This window comes from Oryctolagus cuniculus, chromosome 20 (genome assembly GCF_051225735.1).
Source record: "Oryctolagus cuniculus isolate XC-2025 breed Fujian yellow rabbit chromosome 20, ASM5122573v1, whole genome shotgun sequence".
Lineage (NCBI taxonomy): Eukaryota > Metazoa > Chordata > Mammalia > Lagomorpha > Leporidae > Oryctolagus > Oryctolagus cuniculus.
The window spans coordinates 14,101,903-14,119,607 of record NC_142886.1 but is presented as its reverse complement, the minus strand read 5'-3'; the positions used below and the strand labels follow the sequence as shown (position 1 = coordinate 14,119,607).

Below are 17,705 nucleotides of genomic sequence, written 5' to 3'. Positions count from 1 at the left end.
GTCTGGCTTGTCAGTTTTTCAGGAGCCGCAGCAATACAGAACTCGACATGCCAGTCAGAAGAGAAGCACTGAGTAGATCAGAGGAAACACCTGGAGTCTGGCCAATATTTTTAAAGAAAACCAAGGGGAAAAAGGAGCAGAACATGAACCAGGCTGGACCACACTCACATTCTGTCCCCCCCAGAAAGCCTAGATCTGGAAGGAATATAAGGGACGAGAAGGGAGCAGTACAGAAGGAAGGCAGGGAAGGGGCGGCTTGAAATGCACAAGAGAGCTCCAGTGTAGCCAAGAATGTACGGAAAACCACTTGTCAACAGTTGACATGTGTTCATAAGCTCTGTGCTTCCATGTACGGAGTGCGGTGCAGGGCATAGGAAGGGGCTGCAGAGCCGCCTGCTCTTGCTGACTCTCCCCCCCAGCCCTCACCTGTGCTCATCCTTGCTCCCTATAGACCACTTCCTCTCTGGGCCTGGCTCTCCAAAAGAAAGCAGAGTTGGGATTGGCAACTTGATTGAGGGGCATTGGGACTGTTCGAAGCTTAAGCTGGAGTCAGGGACTCTGGGTTCTTTGCCCTTCTGTGGGTTCTCTGAAGTCTGCATTGGGGCCACCTGGAGGTGTGTGTGTGTGGTGGGGGGCTAAAGAGACTTCCCTTCAGAGGGCCTGTTCACTGTACCTTGGGGCTACTATCTCCTAAGAAGTCACTCCCACGGCCAGTGTTGAGGCATAGCAGGTAAAGCCACTGTCTGCAGTGCCGGGATCCCATGTGGGTGCTGGTTCAAGACCCGGTTGCTCCATTTCTGATCCAACTCTGCTAATAGCCTGGGAAAGCAGCAGAAATGTCCATAGTGCTTGGGTCTCTGCACCCACGTGGGAGATGTGGAAGAAGCTCCTGGCTTCATCCTGGCCCAGTGCCAGCCATTGTGACCATCTGGGAAGCAAACCAGCAGATGGAAGATCTCTCTCCGCCTCTCCTCTCTGTAACTCTGCCTTTCAAATAAATAAATCTTAAAAAATAAAAAATCCCTAAGGCCGGAATTGAAGTCATCGTGGGAATCCCAACCACCTCTAGATACTTGAGAGCCACCCACGCTTCTGTCATCTGCTCCACCTTTCCGGAGTCCAAAGCTGATTTTTTTGTTTGTTTTATTTGAAAGGCAGAGTTACAGAGAGAGAGAGGGAGGGGGAGAGAGAGAGAGAGAGAGAGAGAGAGGTCTTCCATCCTCTGGTTCACCTCCAATAGGCCACAGTGGTTGGAGCTGCACCGATCTGAAGCTAGGAGCCAGGAGCCTCTTCCAGGTCTTCCCATGTGGATGCAGGGGCCCAAGGACCTGGGCCATCCTCTACTGCCTTCCCAGGCCACAGCAGAGAGTTGGATCGGAAGTGGAGCAACTGGATCTCAAACTGGTGCCCATGTGGGATGCCAGCACTGCAAGCGGCAGCCCCTACCTGCTACGCCATTGTGCTGGCCCTGCTTTATTTTCTGCTTTGGCAATGTCCACACCAAGTGACCGATCACCCAATAGTGTACTGTCATATGTCAGAGCTTTCTTAAGGTAGTTCAGCTTGTGGAATTCTAAATAGCAGAATCCTTTAACTTGTCTGTGTCGTTGTCTCTGACTCGTTGTACACTCCTTATGCTGAGATCCTTCAAGGTAGCGGCATGTTGCTGTGCACCGTGTTTAAAGGTAGGTTTCCTGGATATGCTGTGTAGGAGGGCCCTGTGCCGGGCGTCTCTTTCTGGCTGCAGCACCTGTGGCCACCAGCAGTGCTGCAGGACCCTCTGCCACCCCCAAAGCTGCTTGTAGGCCTGATCATGATAGGTATTAAAGTCCACCACTTGCTGTCTGGGCTCGGGGAGGAATATGGTATAGTTTTGTTTATTCAATAGTGACTTATATATACTAAGTGAAAGTGCTTGCTTAGAAAAAAGTATCTAAGGAAGTTAAAACCTGTCTAGGACTTCAGCCCTGTGACTTTTTATGAATTTTGTCTAAATAAGAATGATTATTAAAATAGATTTCATAACTTCAAAGGAATAAATGTTGAATATATTTTCTGACTATTAGCATATCTAACAGAAGAGATTATTTGAAGATTTACTTTAGTTTTTAACCTTTGTACTTGATATTATTTGCAATAAAGAGGACTAAATTATGGGTAATTTGATGATTATAACCATTAAGCAGTGGTAGAATACCCAAATCATTTTGTGTAAGTAGAATATATGTTCAATATTCAATGGGAAAATTTAGTTTTTTTTTGAGTGTATTGTTTTGTGTGTCTCATCAGGTCAACCATAGATCATTATGTAATATTAGGGTATGCTAATCATAAATTCTTGGACTTGGGGTTAAGCCGTGGGAGTGCATTGTGGGTGAGACATTCATGTCATGGATACTTGCAGTTATCTACAATTATCAAGCTTGGAAGAAGCTTTAGGTATTTCATAAATGAGAGTTTGATTTCCTGAGACCCTACATGATAAGGAACGGAACTGGATAGAAACCTAAGTATTTTAATAACTAATGTGGAATCTAGTTATATCACCACATATTTAATTAGAGAATTTTATGTGATCAATTTTTTGTTCTTTTTTTATATGCTCATTGATAATTATCTTTTTAAAGAAGTTTAAAGTAAATGTGTTTCTAAAGAGACTTTTATATGATAAATGCTGTATTTATCAAGCAAAAATGTATTCTAGTATAAAAAACATCTGTGGCATGATCTTAGGACGTGTTGATAGTTTTCACAGTGCTTTCGTACACTCTGTCACCTCATTGAAAAGCATATTTGGGAAAGTAAATTCAACATTATTGTTACTAGTAACAGGTGAAGACAGGCTGTTTTCAAAAGGCGTACAGACAGCATATTCTTTTGATGCTTTTGTTTGCCAGTATGAAGGGTCTTCAGAAGGTTCCTGGGCAATGTGTATTATGAAAATACTTTAAATATTTCAGTCAGTCAGCTGAACTATTAGTGTTTTCATTAACTCCCCAAGCTGTAACAAGCTCTGTTTAGTGGGTCCATATCAATAAACTTAGTATGACCTGAATTTGTGATTTTGCACCATTATCCAACACACTAAATATCCATTCCCACATGTATTATCGAAATTTTTACTCCTGTAAATGAGAAAACTCAATAATTCTTTTGGAGTGTAACACACATTCTTACAGGGACCTGCTAGGATGGGAGTCTAGTTTTAGGTCTAGAAGCAAAGAAGGATGATAGGAGTGGGTCTGGGGGAGAATCAGCATGCTCTAGCCTGGCGGTTGCCTGAGGGGAGGTCATTACTGTTTCCTCAGACAACGCAGAGTTAATTCCTTTAGAAAGAAGGAGAAAGGCTGGAGGTGCTACTTTGGATGGGAAAGCTGTTGGTGAGGATGCTATTGCTGCAGAGGTTGGGGGATGAATATGGGGAGACACATCCAATAGTGGTGTGTGACTATTTCCACTGGCAAACAAGAATCATCAGAATTCAGGAGTTCAAAGTTATGATCAGCGTCCTCCTGTATGTCCCCATCCCAATTTTCAGGATCCCATTATTTTCCAATCAGTGCTATAACAATAGATAACCCCAAAAGCTGAGAGTTCAATTTTTGTTATAATTCGTCAAGTTGAAAACTGAGGGCTTGTGTTAGGTTTTTGGCAATCTCAGCCCTGTGGCCACAGGAGAGAAAATTTTGACTCACGAGAGAATTAGACACTCTTCGGCCGTTTATGTGGAACTGGAGCAGAGAAATCGCATCCCCACCTCATCTTCTCCTTTCTTCACTTTGTCTCATGAGGATAGGAGCAACCAACCAGTATCATTTTCTGTAGTAGGCACCTATTTTATTGCTATAAGGTAACAACATGGGTCAGGCTGCTTTATACACAAAAGAGATTTATTTTGACTCATGGTTTTGGAGATACAAACTCCAAACAGCATGGTATAGAAACTCTCAAGGGCCCTTTCAGAGGAATGGGCTCTAGTGAGGCCTCCCCTGGACTACATTGCACTGTGGGGGACATGTGCATGGCTCACTATGTGGCCCCTCCCTGTTTGTCTAAAGCCACCAGGATTCAGTCATGGGGTCTCCACTGAAAGGACCAAATCTAAGCACTTTCTAGAGGCCCTACCTCTAGATACCATCCTTGGAATAAGTTTCTACTCTCTTAATCCCATTAGGATAAACTTTTGAGGATTAAACTGCCAGAAGTCAGGGGGTTCAAATCATATTCAAACCAAGGCAGATGCACATTCTGTTATTTTGTCCATCTAAAAATTGTGTTGGGATTTCTTTTTGTTACTGAGTTATAGGATTTCTTTATGGGCCGGCACTGTGGCTCATTTGGCTAATCCTCTGCCTGTGGTGCCGGCTTCCTGAGTTCTAGTCCCGGTTGCTCCTCTTCCAGTCCAGCTCTCTGCTGTGGCCCAGGAGGGCAGTGAGAGATGGCCCAAGTGCTTGGGCCGTGCACCCGCATGGGAGACCAGGAGGAAGCACCTGGCTCCTGGCTTTGGATTGGCGCAGTGCACCGGCTGTGGCAGCCATTAGGGGAGTGAACCAACGGAAGGAAGACTTTTCTCTCTGTCTCTCTCTCTCACTGTCTAACTCTGCCTGGCAAAAAATAATAATAAAAAAATTAAAAAAAAAGATTTCTTTATATATTCTAGGTACTGTATTTTTTTTATCAGATATATAAATTGCAAATACTTTCTCATTTTGTAGGTTATCTTTTTACTGTCTGGATAATGTCCTTTTATTCACATGTTCTTAAAATTTTTTAAAAAATATTTATTTATTTATTTTGAAAGTCAGAGTTACAAAGAGAGAGGGGGGAAGAGTGAGAGATACAGAGAGAGAGAGAGAGAGAGAGAGATATCAGAATTTTCCATCTGCTTGTTCACTCCCCAGAAGGCTGCAACAGCCAGCACTGGGCCAATCCGAAGACAGGAGCTAGGAGCTTTATCCAGGTCTCCCATGTGGGTGTCAAGGGCCCACGTTCTTGGGCCATCTTCTGCCACTTTTCCCAGGCCATTATGAGGGAGCTGGGTCAGAAATGGAGCAGCTAAGACACAGTGGTGACCATATGGAGTGCTGTGTTCCAGCCAGCGCTTTCCCTGCTATCCAAAATGCTGGCCCTACATATTAAAATTTTTATGAAGTTCAATTTGTCTATTTTTCTTTTATTTCTTGTGGTTTTAGTGTCATTGAAGAATTTATTAGCAAATTGAAAGTCATAAAGATCTACCTCTCAGCCTTATTCTAAGAGTTTTATGAGTTGAGCTGATATATTTAGGTTGTTATACATTTCAAGTTAATTTTTCTATGTGGTATGTAGTAGGTGTCCCACTTTATTCTTTTGCATATGAATAAAACTCATTTTTAAACTAATAATTTTATGATTGTCAATTTTCAACAAAACATTTGTTAAATATATTTTATAAAATATTAAGTATAATAAATGAAAATGAATATAAATAATAAATACATTTATAGAACTTGTACTTTTTTTTTTTTTTTTTACTTATTTGACAGGTAGAGTTATAGACAGAGAGAGAGAGAGAGACAGACAGACAGACAGAGAGAAAGGTCTTCCTTCTGTTGGTTCATTCCCCAAATGTCCGCTATGGCTGGCACTACGTTGATCCCAAGCCAGGAGCCAGGTGCCTCTTCATGGTCTCCCATGTGGGTGCAGGGGTCCAAATACTTGGGCCATCCTCCACTGCCCTCCTGGGCCACCACAGAGAGCTGGACTGGAAGAGGAGCAACCAGGACTAGAACTTGGCACCCATATTGGATGCCGGCGTTGCAGGTGGAGGATTAACCAAGTGAGCCATGGCGCTGGCCCCTAGAATTTATACTTTTATAAAATTAGGTGTGATAGGTTATCACGGGGGCTGGCACTGTGGCACAGTAGGTTAATCCTCTGCCTGTGGCACCGGCATCCCATATGGGTGCCAAGTTCTAGTCCTAGCTGCTCCTCTTCCAATCCAGCTCTCTGTTGTGGCCTGGGAAGGCAGTGGAAGATGGCCCAAGTCCTTGGGCCCCTGCAATAATGTGAGAGGCCAGGAGGAAGCTCCTGGCTCCTGGCTTCAGATTGGCGCAGCTCCAACCATTGCAGCCATTTGGGGAGTGAACCACTAGATGGAAGACCTTTCTCTCAGTCTCTCCCTCTCACTGTCTATAACTCTACCTCTCAAATAAATAAATAAAATTTTTTTTTTAAAGAGGAGAGTCAATGTTATTTGCATATGATGGGATTATTATTGAACAGTTTTTGTGTTTAATTTATAGTAGTCTTTCACAAAATTGTTTTTCTTAAAAATGCTTTATATTAGGGCTGGTGTTGAGGTGTAGCAGGTAAGCCTGCCTCTTGTGACACTGACATCCCATCCAGGCACTAGTTCATGTCCTGGCTGCTCCACATCCAATCCAGCTCCCTGCTAATGGGCTGGGGAAAGCCGTGGAAGATGGCCCAAGTGCTTGGGACCCTGCCACCCATGTGTGAAATAATCTCTTGGCTTTGGCTTGGCTCAGCCTGGTCTGTTGTGGCTTTCTGGAGAGTGAACTAGCAGATGGAAGATCTCTCTCTCTCTCCCTCGCTGTCTATAGCTCTGAATTTCAAATAAATAGAGAAAAAAGAAAAAGGAGGGACTGACCTTATGGCACAGCAGGTTAAACTACCATTTGCAACATTGGCATTCCATTTTGAGTGCCAGTTCAAGTCTTGACTGCTCCACTTCTGGTCCTGCTAATGTGTCCGTCATTCTTGCCAATGTGCTTATCATTCATACAGTTGTTTGTAACTTCTCTTAGTCTGCACTGGTGCTTCTGATTCCTTCAGAAAGTTCGAGGCTTTTTTCTCCAATCTGGAACAGTTTTGACTTTGTTTCCTCAACTATGTCTTACAGAGAGAAGGAGGGAGAAAGAGCGAGAGCACACTTTTATCTACCGGTTCACTCCCCAAATGGCTCTAAGATCCTAGGCTGGGCCAAGCTGAAGCCAGGAGCTTCATCTGTATCTCCCACATGGGTGCAGAGCCTAAGTACTTGGGCCATCTGCTGCTACTTTCCTAGACGAATTAGCAGAGAGCTGGATTGGAAGTGGAACAGGCAGGACTCAAACCTGCACTCATATGGGATACTGTCATCACAGGTAGCATCCATACTTTTTAAAAAAATGTTTATTTGAAAGGCAGAGTCAGTCAGTTTCTCTCTCTCTCTCTCTGTCTCTTTTTTTTTCTTTTTTTTTTCTTTTTTTTTTTATTTTTTGACAGGCAGAGTGGACAGTGAGAGAGAGAGAGAGAGAGACAGAGAGAAAGGTCTTCCTTTGCCGTTGGTTCGCCCTCCAATGGCCGCCGCGGCTGGCGTGCTGCGGCTGGCACACTGCGCTGATCCGGTGGCAGGAGCCAGGAGCCAGGAGCCAGGTGCTTTTCCTGGTCTCCCATGGGGTGCAGGGCCCAAGCACCTGGGCCATCCTCCACTGCACTCCCTGGCCACAGCAGAGAGCTGGCCTGGAAGAGGGGCAACCGGGACAGAATCTGGCGCCCCAACCGGGACTAGAACCCAGTGTGCCGGCGCCGCTAGGCGGAGGATTAGCCTAGTGAGCCGCGGCGCCGGCCTCTCTCTCTGTCTCACACACACACACACACACACACAGAGGGAGGGAGGGAGGGAGGGAGGCAGGGAGGCAGGGAGGGAGATAGATAGATAGATAGATAGATAGATAGATAGATAGATAGATAGATAGATAGATAGATAGAGCGAGCTCCCATTCTCTGATTCATTCTCCAAATGCTGGCAACAGCCAGGGCTAGGCTAGGCCAGGCGGAAGCCACGAGCGAAGAACTCCTTCTGAGTCCCATGTGGGTAGTAGTGACTTAAGTACTTGAGCCATCATCTGCTACCTCCCAGAGTGTACCTTAACTGGAGCCAGGATTGAAAGTGGCAGAGAAACTGGCACTCAAACCAGGCGCTGTGATGTGGGATGTAGGCTTAACCTTCTGCACCGCAATGTCTGCACCCTGACCATTCGCTTTTAGCTTGGAGTCAAATTTATTCATCAGTGGTTGAAAGAATGAGTGCAGAATGGTAGAATACATGTATTTCAGAAATTGTCCTTGGCTTTGAACATTTGGAGTACGATGTATGTGTGAACACTTGCTGGCCAGGAGGTTGCAATATAATTTGTTGAATGGTTACTCATTGGCTGAAAGCTAATGATAATAATTAGAATATTATTCTAAAACAGTTATTTGTGTTTTTTTTTTTTCCCCTTTTTCTCTCTTCATCACAATATATGATTGTTTTGCAGAGTTGGGGTTCTCATTTTCTGTCCACGGAGGCAAGGATATTGGTTTAGATATGTTAAGTTTGAGGTAACTTGTGGGATTTCAAAGAGGAATTGTGTAGTAGGCAGTGCCTAATAGGAGTTTAGGAGAGATTTTTGGGCTAGAGGTAGACATCTGGGATTTTTATTACAGATCGTTGTGAAGTTGCAAGAATAAGATTAACAAAGAAAATGAAATGTGGAGAGAATCATGGTCAGTTCTTACAGGTTATGTAATTAAAATTTGACTTCCCGTGTTTAGTATACACATCCATACTTATCTTGTGGTGTGGATATTATTTCCAATAAGGAAATAACAGCACAAGATAAGTATTATTTCATTGTTTTTCCCATATATTTCCAATCTCTCCCTAGAAAATATATACAGTATTGTTTCATAAAGGATTTAAATTTTGCTTAGGAGTTTCCTGGCAAGAAGCACAAAAGCAAAACTGGATAGATTCCATGATCCTTGCTATCTATAGATAGGGTACAAATCCATATTTTTTTGAAAGTGCATGTCTTCCTGGCACAACCATGCTAAATTACTTCTGCTTTCCTTTCCCATGCATATAAATATTTGTTTTTATATAACTCAAGCTTTTGGCTCAAAATAGACAAATATACTACTTGAACCTTATATTCTTTACTCGTTAGTTGGAAATTGCTATCCTAAATAGTAACAACCAACAGATGATTGATTGTACATTAATTTTAAGTTCTAAGACAATGAAAAAATGGATGAACATACTTTTTTTTAAATTATGAGGATGATTTGTTTTTTCTCCTTAAAGTTTACTATCATTTTAATGTTTTAACACCTACTGTCCCAGGTCATAGTTTCTCTTTTTATGGGTGAATTATTTGCTTCATATCCCAAAGCTAGTACTGGCAGAATTTTATAATTTTTTCCCACAGAATTTGGAATAGATTCTGAATTTCCTTTTAGGTAAAACATGTTTCACACCACCTTAACCTAAGGATATGAAAGGACTGATCAGGAAATTAAACAGCAAATGTTTTAAGGTTTAAGTTGAGAACATCACATAAATATAATGTATTCTTTTTTTTTTTTTTTTTTTTTTTTTTTTTTTTTTGACAGGCAGAGTGGACAACAGTGAGGGAGAGACAGAGAGAAAGGTCTTCCTGTTCACCCTCCAATGGCTGCCGTGGCTGGTGCGCTGCGGCTGGCGCAGCGCGCTGATCCGATGGCAGGAGCCAGGTACTTATCCTGGTCTCCCATGGGGTGCAGGGCCCCAGCACTTGGGCCATCCTCCACTGCACTCCCGGGCCACAGCAGAGAGCTGGCCTGGAAGAGGGGCAACTGGGACAGAATCCGGAGCCCCGACCGGGACTAGAACCCCGTGTGCCGTGCCGCTAGGTGGAGGATTAGCCTAGTGAGCTGCAGCGCCGACCAATGTATTCTTAATTGCTGAGATAAATGAGAAGTGATTATTGTAGAAAAAGTTAAATGGATTCTGTGGCTAATTGGCATGAAATTCATATACACAAATAGGTAATTCTGTTTTTATCACGATTACATTTGCTTCTATCAAATGTTATTAAGTTTAAGAGTTTTATTTTAAGATTTATTTATTTATTTGAGACGCAGAGTTACAGTGAGAGAGAGGGAGAGACAGAGAGGTCTTCCATCTGTTGGTTTATTCCCCCAAATGGCCCTGATGGCTGGCGCTGGGTTGATACAAATCCAGGAGCCAGGAGCTTCTTCTAGGTCTCCCATGTGGGTGCAGGGGTCCAAGCACTTGGGTCATCTTGTACTACTTTCCCAGGTCACAAGCAGAGAGCTGGATGGGAAGAGGAGCAGCTGGGACATGAACCAGCGCCCATATGGGATGCTGGCACTGCAGGCGGAGGCTTAACCTATGCCACAGTGCCAACCCCAAGTTTAGAGTTTAAAAAAAAAAACAACCTGTTATTTTCAGGGTCAGCTTTGTGGTGCAAAGCGTTAGGGTGCTGCCTGTGATGTCGGCATCCCATATGAATGCTGATTCAAGTCCTGGCTGCTCCAGTTCTGATCCAGCTCCCTGCTAATGTGTCTAGGAAAGCAGAGGAAGTTGGCTCAAGTATTTGAGCCCCTGCCACCCACATGGGAGACCTAGATGGATTTGCAGGTTCCAAATAGAGTTCTAGGCTCCTGACCTGTCTAGCGATTGTGGCCATTTAGGGAATGAACCAGCTGATGGAAGGTCTCTCTCCTTCTGTCTCTGTTTCTCATTCTCTCTCTCTCTCTCTTTCTCTAACTCTGTCTTTCAAATAAGCACATAAATCTTAAAAAAATTAAAATTTATTTTCATTTATTTGAAAGATGGGGTGGGGAGGTGGGGGAGAGAAAGAGAATCAGCTGGTTTAAATACCTGTATCAGCCGTGGCTTGGCCGTGCTGAATGAGCCTAGAACTCAGTCCAGATTTCACTCATGGATAGCAAGGACCCAAGCCATCATCTTGCTGGTTCCTAGTGTGCACCTTAGTGAGAAGTTGGAATCAGGAGGGTTGCTGGACATTGAACCAGGTACTCTGATTGAATCTACATTGAATTAGGTACTCTGACTTGGAATGCTGGGTGCCCCAAGTGCCATCTTACCTGCTATATCAGATGTCCCCCCCAAATTCAGTTTCGAAATCATAAATATACATGTGTTTTGGATCAAAAATCACTGAGGTTTAAGACAACTGTAAGCCTCCTAACAATGAAGATTCCAATTGATTATCTTCTTGGGACCAAAAAACCTCTTAGATACCCTCTTTTAACTCCATTGTAATTCCTCATGTCATTGCCTCATGGAGAGGTTAGAGGAAGGGAGAAAAATAAGAAAATTGTTCATATTTCTGTGGACCAGTTTAATCTAGTTGAAAGCCTATTACATGTAGCATACTTTCTGTAGGAAAATGTATTCTGAGACCTGCTAGTGTTATTTGTAAGCAAACTATTGGAACAAAGTCTGTTTGTAAATTTACTGCCTTTTCTAATGCAGTAGATTTTATTTTTGTGTGTGTTTTCTATGACTCCTCATATATATTTCATTTTTGGATGGTGGTAACATTATTTTATGTATTAAAAATTATGTATTTATTTGAAAGGCAGAGAGAAGGAGAGAGAGAGAGAGAAATCTTCATTCTGCTTTTTTACTCCCCAGATGGTTGCAACAGCCTGGGCCAGTGAAAGTCAGGAGCCAGGAATTCCATCCTGGTCACCATATGGGTGGCAGAAGCCCAAGCACTTGGGCCACCTTCCATTCCCTTTTCAGGCACGTTAGTAGGAAGCTGGATCAGAAGTGGAGCAGCTAGGACTTGAACTAGCATTCTGATATGGGATACTTGCTTTCTTTTCTTTTCTTTTTTCTTTTCTTTTTTTTTTTTTTTTTTTGCCAGGCAGAGTTAGACAGTGAGAGACAGAGAGAAAGGTCTTTCTTCCGTTGGTTCAGCCCCCAAATGGCTGCCACGGCCGGCGTGCTGCGCTGATCGGAAGCCAGGAGCCAGGAGCCAGCTGCTTCCTCCTGGTCTCCCATGGGGGTGCAGGGCCCAAGCACTTGGGCCATCCTACATTGCCTTCCCAGGCCACAGCAGAGAGCTGGACTGGAAGAGGAGCAACTGGGACAGAACCAGTGCCCCAACCGGGACTAGAAACCGGGGTGCCGATGCTGCAGGCAGAGGACTAGCCTAGTGAGCCACGGCGCTGGCCGGGTTACTGGAGTTGTAACTAACCAGTAAGTTAACCCACTGTGCCATAATATCGGTTCCTATTTTTAATTTTAATTAATAACTGATTATTTTGGAGATTTATGCCTGTAAAATTTTCTGACTTATTTAAGACAACATTTTTTTCAAATGATTCAGTTGAATTACGATTGCTGGGATCAGGGCTAGCATTGTGGGGCAGCAGGTAAAGCTGCCACTTGCAAGGGCAGCATCCCATATGAGTGCCGGTTTGAGTCCTGGCTGCTCCACTGCTGATCCAGCCCCCTGCTAATGTGCCTGAGAAAGCAGTAGAAGCTGGTCCAAATGCTTGGGCCCCTGCACCCCTGTGGAAGAAACTCCTGACTCCTGGCTTCTGCCTGGCCTACCTCCAGCCATTGTGGCCATTTGGGAGTGAAGCAGTAGATGGAAGATCTTTCTGTATTTCTCTCTCTTTGTGTAACTCTGACTTTCAAATAAATAAACAAATCTTTAAAAAAAAAATAGTTTGTGGGGGCCAATGCTATGGCTCACTTGGTTAATCCTCTGCTTGCAGTGCCGTCATCCCATATGGGCACCGGGTTCTAGTCCTGGTTGCCCCTCTTCCAGTCCAGCTCTCTGCTGTGGCCCGGGAAGGCAGTGGAGGATGGCCCAAGTGCTTGGGCCTCTGCACCCGCATGGGAGACCAGGAGGAAGCACCTGGCTCCTGGCTTCGGATTGGCGCAGTGCCAGTCATAGCGGCCATCTGGGGAGTGAACCAACAAAAGGAAGACCTCTCTCTCTCTCTCTCTCTCACTGTCTATAACTCTACCTGTCAAATAAAAAAAAAAGTAGATTGCTAGGGGTCGATGTTTAGTGCAATGGTTAAGTCACCACTTGGGACACCTGCCTCCCATATCAGAGTGCATGATTACTCGGCTTCCTACCCAGTCTCCTGCTAATGCATACCCTGGGAAGCATCAGATGATGGCTCAGGTGTCTGGGACCTGGCCACACATGTGGGAGATCACATTGAGTTGCAGGCTCCTGTCTTTGGTCTGCCCCTGTGGTTGGGACTATCTTGGGGAGTAAACCAGCAGATGGAAGATCTCCGTCTCTCTGCTGCTTTCAAGTAACATGAAAATAATAGTAATAAAAAAGATTCCTTAAGTTTTAATGTTTAAAGTTGTGGCTTTTCAATCTATATTCACTGGTACAGAAGAAATGAGGCAACATATTTTTATGTGTAGTATGCAGCTTCTTTAGTAATATCTAGCTTCTTCTCTATAGAATTAATTGCATATAGGTGTAAGAAATAATTTATTGCAATAACATTTTTCTTTAACAGAAATTATTACTTGTTTTGATCTTTTTTATTTTTTAAAGATTTATTTATTTATTTCAAAGAGTTACACAGAGAGGAGAGGCAGAGAGAAAGAGAGAGAGAGCAAGGTCTTCCATCCACTGGTTCACACCCCAATTGGCCGTAATGGCTGGAGCTGCGCTTATCTGAAGCCAGCAGCCTCTTCCAGGTCTCCCATGGACTTGAGCCATCTTCTACTGCTTTCCCAGGCCATAGCAGAGAGCTGGATCCGAAGTGCAGCAGCTGGGTCTTGAACTGGCGCCCATATGGGATGCTGGCGCTTCAGGCCAGGGCGTTAACCTGCTGTACCACAGTGCTGGCCCCTGTTTTAATCTTTCAAGACCACAGGCTTCTATTTTGAGTTGTTTCCAGAAGCCAGCATGCTAAAGGAGAAGAGAAAGTGTTGATCAAACTAGTTTACTTCACAGCCAGTCTTAAATATAGAGTTTGTAACGAAGACTTTCTCTAAGTAAATTAATCTGTTTTAATACTTCTTGAAATTCTGCAGGTAATATAGTTGCTTTTTAAAAAGTCAAATCCCGGGCTGGCGCCACGGCCCAATAGGCTAATCCTCCACCTAGCGGCGCCGGCACACCGGGTTCTAGTCCCGGTCAGGGCGCCGGATTCTGTCCCGGTTGCCCCCCTTCCAGGCCAGCTCTCTGCTATGGCCTAGGCGTGCAGTGGAGGATGGCCCAAGTGCTTGGGCCCTGCACCCCATGGGAGACCAGGAGAAGCGCCTGGCTCCTGGATTCGGATCGGCCGCAGTGCGCCGGCCGTGGCGGCCACTGGAGGGTGAACCAACGGCAAAAGGAAGACCTTTCTCTCTGTCTCTCTCTCTCACTGTCCACTCTGCCTGTCAAAAATAAATAAATAAATAAATAAAATAAAAATAAAAATAAAAAAAAGTCAAATCCCCTCAGATATAAGAAAAAAAAATTTTTTTAAAGATTTATTTTATTTGAAAGAGTGACAGAGAGAGAGAGAGAGAGAGAGAAACTTCTTCCTTCCACTGGTTCACTCCCCAGATGGCTGCAATGGCTGGAGCTGTGCCTGTCCGAAGCCAGGAGCCAGGAGCTTCTTCTGGGTCTCCCATGGAGCTGCAGGGGCCCAAGGACTTGGGTCATTTTCTACTGCTTTCCCAGGCCATAGCAGAGAGCTGGATTGGAAGAGGAGCAGCTGGGACTAGAACTAGCATCCTTATGGGATGCCAGCACCTCAGGCGAGGGCTTTAACCCACTGCACCACAGTGCCAACTCCCAAGAAAAAAATTCTTAATAACAGAACAGAAAAGAAAAGCAAACAGGTTGATTAAAATCTTAAAGACATATAAACAGTTAAATATTCTTAATAAAAGAAAATGAAATCTACTTAAAATATCCAGAGAGAAGAGAGCAGGAAGAATCTTCTGGTTTTTAAAAATAAAAGAAAAGGGGCCAGCATTGTGGCGTAGTGGGTGAAGCTGCAGCCTGTAGTGCCAGCATCCCATATGGGCACCAGTTCTTGTCTCAGCTGCTCCACTTCTGATCCAGCTCTCTGCTATGGCCTGGGAAAGCAAAGGAAGATGGCCCAAGTCACTGGGCCCCGCACCTGTATGGGAGACCTTAAAGGAGGCTCCTGGCTCCTGGCTTTAGGCTGGTGTGTCTCTGGCCGTTGTGGCCTTTTTGAAAGTGAACCAGTGGATGAAAGACTCTCTCTCTCTCTCTCTGCCTCTGCCTCTACCTCTCTCTCTCTGTAAGTCTGCCTTTCAAATAAATAAAGAAATATTAAAAAAAAAAAATCCAAAAAACAAAAGAAAAACGAAGAAAATGCTTTTGGGAAATGGTAATGATTGAAGATTTAGGTTCTTTCCACAAATTTTCCTGTGTTCTGCAAAATACAAGATTTTGTTTGAAAAAATTCTTAGTACTCTTGGAGGCAAAAGATTTCCCACATACTGCTGTTTCGGTTGCTCTCTTGCCACATGAAATGAACTAGCAATTATCATCTTTTTCCTTTGTTCTTTTTTATATGACCAATTTTCATATATATATATAGTGTGTGAATATAGAGAAAAATATGTGGCCAAATAAACAGTATAAATTTAGTAATAGCTCATTGCCTGTGGATTATAGAACAGAATGAAGTAGAACTTTCTTTTATTTACGTTTGTATTTAAGATTTGAACTTCTAAAAGGATGCTCTTTTAGTTAAGGTAAAACTAAAATAAAAGAGTATCCTTTTAGCAGTTCAAATCATGAAAGGAAAACATATAGGAAAATAAACTATCTTAAAATCTCCTTAGCACTATTTAAATTCCTATGACTTAAGGCAGATTTTTTTTTTAGAAATTGATATGTACAACTGATTTTGGAAGTAAGATATCTAATATGCAATTTAAATTTTAGAAATATTGGTATTGTATATTACTTTGCTAGCTGAACTATTGATTGAATTCAGTCTCCAAGACCTTGAAATATGGATTATTATATGTGGCTCTATAGTTTTAATATTTTAGGTTATTCCTTGCTTGTAAATATCTTTAGTCAATGGTAATTATAAAGTGTGCCTATTTCGACTAGAGTAGTGGGGTTAGTTGGGTTCAGTTTTCTCTAACCACAAAGAATAGCAGAAATGCATCATTCCCAAACATCCCAAGCCCAAAGTGTTTTTTCTGAGGTTTTGTTGATCTTGGTAATGACAACTGAGTTTTTTTTTCCTGGTATTTTCTCGACACTAATACATAGAAATAGGCATAAGTCACTGCTAGCATTTTACTAATAATCCTGAAAATTGTTTATTAGTCTTCTCATTTAGCTTATTCTGTAAGTCAAATACATAGTTGGATGAAGCAACTTTTCCCATCCTTATTAGAATTTTCCCCCTCGGTCTTATACTCATATTTTTGTTCAGTAAAGTTTATAGGCTACTTGCTCTCTGGCATGGGGATAGAGATATGATAGGTCATATGACCCTCATGAAGTATGTATTCTAGGGTATATAGACAGGATATCAGTATTATAAAAATATAATTTAAAATATTGCTTAATAAAAAAGAATGATTAGGACTATAGTCTCCTAATACATATTTAGTGGAGCAAGATTGTAACTGGAGGCTAAACTGAATATTTGTTAAAATGCTTAATATTTAAGTTATAAATTAAGTTAAGCTATATCCTTGGCTCAGCCAGAGTTCCCCTGCTGTGTCTTGAGATCCCAGCAGCCTAACTCCCACGATCTAGGTTAAAGGAATTGTTCTCCGCTCTTCTAGACGCTGCTCACTTGCCAGTTTGTATGGTAGCGTGTATCTCTTGGTTCATGCCAGGGATGATTGGGTGGTGTGTGGATCCATGTAAAATAATACACAAGCTAATCATACCAAGTCCCCAGGAATCTGGTTACAAAGAGGTTTACGCTCTAGCTCCATGCTTTTCTAACTCAAGACTTTGAGTAGGAGGGGAGATGAAGTTGTCCAGGAAACTTGGCTTGCCTAGGCATTCACTTTGTTTGATTTCTGGCAGCCAATTTTAACTGAGTAGAGGTTTGCTAAGTAGCTACTCCTAGGATTTTTCATAGCAGAAGCAGTGTGATTCTTCCCCTTCTTCACACATACTGAGAGACTCTTAAGTTCCTTTTGCTCTGGCCTGTGGGACCTAATTCAGCTAGTACCACTCTCCTGTAATTTCTGTTTGCTAAGTTGGTATCTGAACCTTCAGAAAACTTTCTTACAAGGATGAAAGGAGAAAAAGGTCTGTATTAGTGTGGTGGTATGCAGGGCTCTCTAAACTGCGGAGCCCCTGGCTCAGGCTTCTCTTGTCTAGGGTAAGGATGATACAGGTTGAGTATCCCTTATCTGGAAGGCTGGGGTTCAGAGGTGTCCAGATTTTGGAGTTTTCTGGATTTTGGTATATTTGTATGTCTATAAGAGACCCAAATCTACACACAAAATTCATTAATGTTTCAAATACACTTTATACAAATAACCTGAAGGTGGTTTTATATAACATTTTTAGTAATTTTGTGCATGATGCAGTTTCATGGTATGGACTTTTGCATTTATTGCATCATGTTGGTACTTAAGTTTGGACTTCAGATTTTAGGGACGCTAAGCTTGTGCTGGATTGGGAGTGGAGGCGATCATAGAAAACCTTGCACGTGCCTCTTTAGTGTGTCTGTCTGGCTCTTCTGAATCTTCCTAATCCCCTACTCAACTTGTTTTAATTTATAAATTTGTTTAATTTGTAAAACTGAACTGGCGTTTCTTGGCATATTTTTATCTGACAAGTGAGCTCTAGAGAAAAATGAACATTTTCTAAAACTTTTTTTTTGTTAGATCTTAAACAGTGGCTAGTTTTTACGTCTGCCTGTGCTCGCTC

The 17,705-nt window shown here is 42.8% G+C and overlaps 1 protein-coding gene and 1 pseudogene across 5 annotated transcripts in view; one reads left to right on the top strand and one right to left on the bottom strand.

The window, feature by feature from the left end:
* Window positions 1-17,705, top strand: part of MNAT1 (MNAT1 component of CDK activating kinase) — a 235,352-nt gene that overhangs the window by 62,585 nt on the left and 155,062 nt on the right. The window lies entirely within an intron of this gene.
* On the bottom strand, window positions 291-16,756 carry LOC149120064 (eukaryotic translation initiation factor 4H-like; annotated as a pseudogene).